At 37.1% G+C, this 9,110-nt stretch overlaps 2 protein-coding genes across 14 annotated transcripts in view; one reads left to right on the forward strand and one right to left on the reverse strand.

The window, feature by feature from the left end:
- The window catches only part of USP54 (ubiquitin specific peptidase 54), a 107,830-nt gene extending 103,530 nt beyond the window's left edge, over positions 1-4,300 (reverse strand). For 7 of the 13 annotated variants that reach the window (XM_023527901.1, XM_023527906.1, XM_023527904.1 and 4 more), the window contains exon 1: positions 4,204-4,300. The gene's annotated coding sequence lies outside the window, so the exon portion shown is untranslated. The other 6 variants (XM_011355242.1, XM_023527903.1, XM_011355237.1 and 3 more) reach the window with 3 other exon arrangements.
- A 128-nt stretch (positions 4,301-4,428) lies between these two features.
- The window catches only part of SEC24C (SEC24 homolog C, COPII coat complex component), a 50,126-nt gene continuing 45,444 nt past the window's right edge, over positions 4,429-9,110 (forward strand). Inside the window, exon 1 of the mRNA XM_023527909.1 lies at positions 4,429-4,634. The gene's annotated coding sequence lies outside the window, so the exon portion shown is untranslated. The remainder of the gene's footprint in view (positions 4,635-9,110) is intronic.

The following is a 9,110-nucleotide window of genomic DNA, read 5'->3' on the forward strand; positions in this document are numbered from 1 at the left end:
TTTAAGTGTATGATTTAAATATTTATAAAAAAATTTTAAGGATATTTAAAAAGACACAACAGGGAAGAAAGAAAAATAATAAATATAGGAAAACTTTCGACTTCACAGGCAATTAAAGAAATGGAAGTTTAAAATGAGATATCACATTTCACCTATCGTGTAAATTGTTTTTGGTTTCTTCAATGTCTATTTACTGTTGCTAATATAAGTGCTGAGAAATTAATACTTTTTCCCACTCATCCCTGGAGGAGTGTAAACGGATAGAATCTTTCCAGAGGGTATGTGTATCAAAGTAGAAGAAAAGGTATTCAGGCTCTCCTGAGGGTTAAGAGTTAACAAATACTTTAAAAGTATCATTCTCTTCACACATAACCAACTGCTCTTTCAGTTTTCAACCTGTCTGGAGAAGTTCCATTCTCAGCCTTCAAGACTCTACCTCTCATTTCATTTTCTGGCTCTCAACCTTCCTTGGAAAAATATCTGAATGATTCAAAAACAATTCACATTTAAAAACAAAACAAAACCCACAAGCAAGGGGAAAGAAAACAAAACACAAGCACCCAGCCCACTTAGTTAAAAGGTATTAGAAAATATAAGCATCTCATTCATTCCCATGTGCTATTCCAGCTAAAATCTATACAGATAAAGGACAGCTGCAGAAAAGTCAACTCAATTAAAAAAAAAAACATCCGGACTCACCTTCAAATCTGCATGTATTTCTTAAGAATATTGTGTATTACAACATAGCTGTATAACTCTACTTTTTTAAGATGCATGAACATTTATTAAAATGAGCCAGCAATGAAGCTGGACACAGAAAAATGAACAGTGATATAACAAACCAAATGTAGGAAGCATATGAATAAATTATCTAAATGCATGTATTATCCTAAGTAGGACAGTATAAGAGAAACAAGTAATTAGTTTGTACTCTGTCATCTATTAATAGCCTCCTGACATCACTGGTTTCCTAAAATCAGCTAAGAGCATCTAAAACTCTCAATTATATTTAATGTATAACAATTATTAAATATAATTTGGCAATGTGTAGAAGGAATACTTAATTGGAAATCAAGATACCCGGGACATCATAGCTATGTGTTGGGCAAGTCATTTAAAAGTTCTCTAGGCTTTAGTTAGCTTCCTCAATTTAAAAGGAATGGATTAGACTGGTTGACTTCTAAGCATTCAACTCAGTCCAGAAGTAAGTATCAATACTTCACTGATGGTATTTCTCATTCTCAGATTTTTAAAAAAAACATGTACTAAGATATAAAATTTGAATTTCAACCAGAAAATCAGGTTTTGAAGTTTAAAATAAGAGCTTTAAAAATCTGAAAGCAAATGCATGTGATATTTATATATACATTTTTCTCGATATAAAAAATTAAAGTATAAAAAAAGTTTAACTTAATCCTTTAAAGTGTAATAACACCTGCCATATATATGAATATAGCTAACGATTTCCACTGTTAAAATGATCACTTTCTGGAAGCTTACAAACGTCAACAATTGCTTGTTACAACTATTTTCTCAAGCATAGCTTCCTATACAATTACACATGACACAAATATGGTAATTCGTTCAATTCTTTGTACACCAATACAAACTTCATATTTAGCATCATGCTAATATTAAAATTCATTCACCATATGTAGTATAATTATTTGAGAGAGGAAAATCTATGAATAAGAAGACACAGAGATTGAAGTCTGGTCTTTTGGCTAATTCCACCTTTGATCTCTGCCCTCCTACCCACATCCCAAGGCTCCCTCCCTGAAAAAAAAAAAGAAAAAGAAAAAATAATCTTGCTTAGGTTTTCCCAATCACACATATTTCTAACTCCAATCCCTCCCTAATTTGCCATTTCCTATCCCTGTGATCTTTGGCAACTTCCTTAATTTTTTAATCTTCAGTTTTCTTAACTTTAACACTCAAGTATTAGTACCAGCTAAAGAGCAGAGTGTTGTGAAGATAAAATGAGATAATGTGGCTGGCACATTAATAATCACTCAATAAATGTTAGCTATGATGTTTAATGTTATTATTACTGACTTAGGAATGTTTAGTGATATTTATTTTAAGAGTACTAAAAAAGACTATTAAATTATGAACCAACCCATGAATTTTCTAAAGCTTCCATTCTAACTTCTCTCTTCTGAAAAATGTAACGTTTTACTGATGCTGTATAGTTTAGAATTTGCTTAATGTTTTGATATTTTTTAAATTACTATTATTATTTTTTAGTCTTGTCAACTACTATGTAAACTCCTCAGGGCCAGAACCTTGTTTCATAAGCCTATGTTCATATATTGTGCTTATTACACTGTAATTATTTGTTTCTCTATCCCTCTCCCTTCCTAGGATCTAAGCAATTTCAAGGCAGGGAGCAAGACTTGTATTTGTATCCTGAAGGCTTAGTAATCAGACACAAAATAGGTCTCAATAAATGTTTGTTGACTGGATAAATGAATGAATGAATCTTTTCCCCCCCTGCAATGCCATACACACAGTACTCTATACATAATAGGAACTCAGTAAAGCTCCTTAATGGATTCATGTAGAAATCTTTTGGACTCAACCACATGAAGCTTTATCTTGCCTCGGAAAAGCACCTTACTTGAAAGCTTAGCTACTGACATTAGAAATGAAAAGTTTTAGTCTAACACATGTCAAATCAATAGGTTCAATGACTAACTACATCAAGGCCAGCTCTAGAAGGGCTTAAAAGCCATTATTCTAATTAATGAATTTGTGAACCTCAACATGGAAAAATCCAGTTACATAATCAAGAGAGGTTATCTCTTGCAAATTTATACCTACAGAAGATAGTGAGAAAAAATTATCAGAAAGCTGTATCTGTAGATCAAAGTGGATCAATTATTTTAATCCTCAATTAAAGCCATTGTTTTCATTAAAATAAGACTTAATGAGCAAAGTAGAACAAACCTCTCTCCAGAAAAGTTATTGAGACTCAAACTAAATGCTTTGCCTTCTCCGTAATTTTAACTCCTGGGAGACTGACTCATTTTATTTCCGGATTGACAAAATTCAAAACTTGTTCAGTCTCCTAAAATAAAACCTCATCCATTTCTTAAAAAGCAAAGAATCTGAAAAGGCACACCCTGGGAACACTAGGTTTTATATTCAAGCAACTAAAACAATCCCTAGTGTTCAGCTTGCTGCAATAAAAACACTTTTCTTAGTTTTCAAGTTACATTCGTAGATTTGTGTCGTACTGCACATTCTTTCACTGTATCATCTAAACTGATTTTACACTGCGTAATTTCATAAATACACCGTAAAGGAATTCTACACTTGAATTTGTCTAGACAGAAACGTGATCTTAGCACACACCCTCTTCTTCCAACTCAATATGCTCCAGAGGAAGCACATCTGCGTTTTTGTTTTTGTTTTTTCAAAAATTTCTCTCCAGCTCCCACCCCACACTTTGTTTCAGAGCAGCAATCACTCATTATCCCACTCACAGTCTCTCCACCGAAAGAATCTTCCCAACTAATACTAGCTCACCAGGAACCTCCTTTCACATCTCAAGAGTCCGTGGGGGATTTCCTTGGAAGGGACGGGGGTGGGGGGTGCGGTGAAGGTCCGGGACGCCACCATTCCCGCCAAGCCATTTAGGAACCAAATTCTGGAGCGTCAGGTCCCGCACCAGCCTTAGGCGGACCCTCGGGAGCTGCGAAGGTCGGTCTCTCTCTCTCTCTCTCTCTCTCTCTCTCTCTCTCTCTCTCTCTCTCTCTCTCATTCACACACACAAACACACACACCTATCCCACCAGTGCAACGCAAACTGGGCCCAACCTCTGTGCTCTCATTCAACACACCTCCTTCTAGCTATACTCCATTTCTTCCCACTTATTACTCGATGTAGACTGGTCCCTTTATCCAGTCCTGAGTCCCGGTTACCCTCCTGCTCCCACCACACACAAGCTTCCACGCTCTGGCCCCTTGAACCCTGCTACACCCCTCTCCCACCCCCTGGACTTTCCAGCAGCTCCAGCCCTCCCCGCATGCCCTAGTGCACCGGCGCCCTATTTCTATACCCACTAGACCCAGGTCCTTACCCACACGTCACATTCAAACCCATTGCTCCCGTGACCCGACCTTCCCTGGCCCTCCCTAGGTGCAATCCCCTGCACCCCTTTACCTCCAGCCCCGCCCCTCTGAGGGTGTCGCACTCACCACTCTTGCCGCCGCATCCTTAACCGCCGCGGCTGCTATAGCTACAGGGAGCCAAGGCAACCAGCTCTCGCGACACTTTCCTCAGCTACAGCGAGAACAGCTGAGAAGAACCTCTCGAAAGAAAGCAAGTGAGTCAGGCTCCAGGAGGTTCTGTATATCTCGCGATAGTATTGTGTAAGATGGCGGCGGCAAGGCGTTGCTGGGGTGGCCTGGAAAGGTCTAGAGGTGGTCGAGGTCGAGGAAGAATCTTGAACTGGCGGTAGAGTCGGAAAACTATTACAGGCAGTACGTACAGTCTGGACTGGAGGATGTTAGTATAGCGAATGTACACTGGAATAACTAGGGACGGGGCCTTCTCTTTTCCCAAGTGACCCAAACTTGGTGTCGCCTTTAGCTGAAGTTCCATTTTCCGGACATTTTCTTTCTGCATGGTGAGTAGAGATGGAGCGAGCAAGTCAGAAATTGACCTTCCCATCTCTTCGTTACCTTCCTCTAGGAAGTTTTCATCCGTTTTTCTCCCTACAGTGGTTTGCAAGTAGTATTTGGCTTCACAGAAATATATATGGTACCACACCCCCATCAGTTATCCCGACCAAAATAGGAAAAGTTTTTTTAATTGAGCATAAACACAGGTGTTCAGATGTGGAAGGGGACTGCATTGGTGTGTGGTTTGAACTTTTCACTTGTTACCTGTTTTTCTGGACACATCCTTACTTGGTGTCTCAACACTTGGTTATAGGGCTTTCTCTCTGCTTTCAAAAAACTGTAAATGCAGACTCATTGAGTAGCGTGTGGAACAAAAGATGGACCTAAATTAGTCAACAAGTAGGAGTAAAACAGAGGGAAACAAAAGAATAAAAGTAATAAATGAAGACTTCATTTTTTTCTCTCAAAGCCCCTGAGTAGCTCTCGTCTAAACCAGTGCTGTCCAGCAGAAATATACGGCAAGCCACACATACATCTTAAACTTTTTAGTAGCCACATTTTTTTTAAAGTAAGAAATATGAAATTAATTTTAGTAATTTTTAACCTAACATATTCAAAATACCTTTTCAACATGTATTCAATATCGTAATTTTTTCATTTTTTAATTAGACTTAACAGTCAATATATTAGTTTCAGGTGTACAGCATAGTGGTTAGACATTTATATAATTTATGAAGTGATTTCCCCCCCATAAGTCTAGTACTTCTTGGCATTATACATAGTTATTATAATATTATTCGCTATATTCCCTATGCTGTACTTTACATCCCCATGACTATTTTGTAATTATTTCTTAATCCCTTTACCTTTTTCACCCTATTCCACAACACCTCTCCCATCTAGCAACCATCAGTTCTCTATATGTCTGTTTTCATTTTGTTTATTTTGTTCCTTAGATTCCACATATAGTAAAGTCATATGGTATTTGTCTTTGTGTTATTTAACTTAGCATAATAACCTCTATGTCCATCTATGTTGTTGCAAATGGTAAGGTTTCATTTTTTAATGGCTGAGTAATATTTCATTGTATATATCTTCTTTATTCAATTGTCTATTGATGGGCACTTAGGTTACTTCCATATCTTGGCTATTGTAAATAGTGCCACAGTGAACATAAGGGTGTATGTATCTTTTCAAAGTCATGTTTTGGTTTCCTTTGGATAAATACCCAGAAGTGGAATTGCTGGGTAATAAGAGAGTTCTATTTTTAATTTTTTGAGGAAACTCCAAACTGTTTTCCATAGTAGCTGTACTAATTTGCAGTTCCACCAACAGTGCATGAGGGTTCTCTACATCCTCACCAACATTTGTTTATTGATTTATTGTTGATAGCCATTCTGACAGATGTGAGGTGATATCTCAATGTGGTTTTAATTTGCATTTCTCTGATGATTAGTGATGTTGAGACTCTTTTCATATGTCTGTTGGCCATCTGAATGTCCTCTTTGGAGAAATGCCTATTCAGGTCCTTTGCCTGTTTTTTTAATTGGATTGTTTGTTTGTTTTTGTTTTTCTTAGAACCAGCATTTTAATTCACTCACAGTTTTATAGGTCAGGAATTTTGTTTTTTTTTTTTTGGTGTTGAGTTGTATGAGTTCTCTATAAATTTTGGATATTAACTCTTTATCAGATGTATTATCGGCAAATATCTTCTCCCACTCAGTAAGGCTGTCTTTTTGTTTTGTTGATGGTTTCCTTTGCTGTGCAAAAACTTTTTAGTTTGATGTAGTCCCATTTGTTTATTTTTTCTTTTGTTTCCCTTGCCTGAGGAGATATGTTAGAAAAAATATTACTAAGAACAATGTCAGAGAGTTTGTTGCCTATGTTTTCTTCTAGGAGTTTTATGGTTTCAGATCTTATATTAAGTCTTTAATCCATTTGGAGTTTATTCTTGTATATGATATAAGAAAGTGGTCCAGTTTCACTTTTTTTACATGTATCTGTCCAGTTTTCCAAACAGCATTTGTTGACAAGACTGTCTTTACCCCATCGTATATTCTTGCCTCCTTTGTCGTAGATTAAATGACCGTATAGGCTTGGATTTATTTCTGGGCTCTCTATTCTGTTCCATTGATCTATGTGTATGTTTTTATGCCAGTACCATGCTGTTTTGATTACTATAGCCTTTTAGTATAGTTTGATATCAGGAAATATCTTATAATTATCAATGAGCTATTTTATATTCTTTTTTTTTCATACTAAGTCTTCGAAATCCAGTGTTTATATAGAGAGAGCATCTCAATGTGAACTAGGCACATTTTAAGAGCTCAATATCCACATATGGCTAGTGACTACAGTACCAGACAGCAAAGCTCTAGACCCTAAACTAAGGAATGAGCTCTCTGGGTGATTTTAGGGCACAGTATTATGGGCATGTGGTTTATGCAAAAGAAACCCTTGAAGTTACTAACTCAAATGGCTCTAGATTCTAGGTTAGTAACAATAAAAGATGGCCTGGTGTAAAACAATAGGTAGTAGTGGGGACTATGACCCACTGGAGAGCACAAGCTGCTATTTAAAAGGGAATTTGCCTGACCTTCTAGTTTAAAGCGTTCCTGAGTTTTAAAACACAATGATGGCAAACAGAAAATGTCTATGAGTAGTATAGACAGCTAGCTCTGCTGTGACTGTGGCCCCTGTGAACTGTGGTATTCAGATGTATGAAACATTTTTGTAGAAAGGTTGTTTTAACAGAAGAATAATGTCTAGGCAAAGGAATAGCAAAGCTTGAGTATTTGACTGAATTTCTGGCTGGATCCTGTGCAAGTGTGCACTTCAGTGTATTAAACCACCATTGCAACTTCTGATAATAATTTGACTTTCAAGTAGACCTTTCTACTAAGAAAATAATTTCACAGTCAACCTGCCCTCCCTGTAAATTAGTACACTTGCATCATAATTTTTTGTTATATTTAAGATGTCATACATTCTGAGCTTGGACAAATTAAGTTTCTAGGTTTTCAGAGCTGTTGACTAGCAGACTATGGACTTTTTTTTTTTTTTACCCCAGCTGTAAGAATAGGCATTCAATAATTAGTTTATCATTGACTGTGAAAACTTTGTCACGTGAGTTACAACTTGTTTTTGTACCTCTGATGCCTGACTTAGTACCTGATATGTAGTAGGCACTCAATAACTATTTGTTAAAAAAATAATATAGCCCTTAATTTTTTAAGAGAGCTTACAGACTTTTAAACATGAGAATCTGATGAAAGCTATGAACCTTTAACCAGATCTTGTCCGTGCCCTACACATAATTCCTCAGCCCACCCCAGAGTTCACTAAAGCTTTGGTAGACAGATCCTAAACAAGCTCATAGCTTCTTACCTCAAACACCTTTGTCTGGAATTGCCAGCAGTTAACATTCCTGGTAGCAATCCAAACCTAATAAGAGATGGGATTTGGTGGCTAAGTATTCCAATTCCCTATTCTCTCAGTGGGGCAATTCTGAGGTATGATGTCTTGTAGTGTTTCTCAACATTTACTAACACATCAGAATCACTTGGAGAGCTTAATAAGCCAGAGATTCTTGAGTTTTTACTTTTAACCAAGCTCCCAGAAGATAATGATGCTGCCAGTCCATGGACCACACTTTAGTATTTTTCTCAGAGTCCCCAGTGGGATTCATTCCAATTGCCTAAAGCACCTTGATTGGCTTTCTTCTCCCTTAAACTGCTTGGATCCTAGAATCACCTCCCAAATTAATTAACTGGCATCTAAATCTTTGCTCAGGGTCTGTTTGGGAAAAAATCCAAACTATGACGACACTGTCCTTAGAAAAATGCACATAGAGGTAGAGTCTTGTGCACATATTTACAGAAAGTTTGAATCCCCTGAAATTTATTTAGGTTGTAAAGGAAAGTGATCAGGGTAAATGTCATGTGATCCAAGGTCCATGAAAATTGAATGAGTCTATGCAGAATCTAGCAACATAATATAATCTTTAATGGCTTGGGAAGTTGGCTGACTGCAACCAGCTCTCAGAATTTATTTTCCCAGAACCTATTAAGTCATCTTTTTATCCTGGTCTGCATCACCCCATACTTTGTGGAACACAGGAGTATGTCTGGGATTCTAAAGAAACTCTTTTTATTGAAATCAATATATGATACTCATTCTTGTTGGGCTCTCATGGTTTCAATAATGATACTCATTCTTGTTGGGCTCTCATGGTTTCTTCCCAATCACAATGCTTTCTGGACACCACTGCAGTACCCCTGTGACCTTTAGATCTTTTCTTGCTGTGTTCATACAGAGCCAGGCATACTATAACTGCAGCTCGTTTCTCCCACTTCCTTCTGGATGCCAACATGTCTCCCTATTCTATCTCATACTTTTGGGAATCTATAACCTTTGACACATATATTCCTAAACCCACTCTGGTATCACCTGTAAACTTTATGGCATTTCTAGTTCTGTAA

The sequence above is a fragment of the Pteropus vampyrus genome, unplaced genomic scaffold, assembly GCF_000151845.1.
Source record: "Pteropus vampyrus isolate Shadow unplaced genomic scaffold, Pvam_2.0 Scaffold20, whole genome shotgun sequence".
Classification (NCBI taxonomy): Eukaryota; Metazoa; Chordata; class Mammalia; order Chiroptera; family Pteropodidae; genus Pteropus; species Pteropus vampyrus.